Source organism: Paralichthys olivaceus, chromosome 12 (genome assembly GCF_024713975.1).
Source record: "Paralichthys olivaceus isolate ysfri-2021 chromosome 12, ASM2471397v2, whole genome shotgun sequence".
Taxonomy (NCBI): domain Eukaryota; kingdom Metazoa; phylum Chordata; class Actinopteri; order Pleuronectiformes; family Paralichthyidae; genus Paralichthys; species Paralichthys olivaceus.
The window spans coordinates 25541299-25541580 of record NC_091104.1 but is presented as its reverse complement, the minus strand read 5'-3'; positions in this window follow the sequence as shown (position 1 = coordinate 25541580).

Sequence of the window (282 nt, the reverse complement as noted above, 5' to 3'; positions counted from 1 at the left end):
AAACACACACGACTGCATTCCTGATGGAGGCAGTCACGCCTCGACCTCACCCACTACAGTGTGTATGTGTGTGTGTGTGTGTGTGTGTGTGTGTGTAAGAGAGAGAGAGAGGTGACGGTCTGTGTGGTGATATCTGTAGCATCTTATCATATCAAAAAAATGGAAAAAATTTCCAAAATTACCGAGGTAGATCAGCAGATTAAAAACATTTTCACATTCACTGTGGTTCAGCTCTTCACAACCAGTTTTACAAACTTTTACCAACATAATTAGCATTACTGC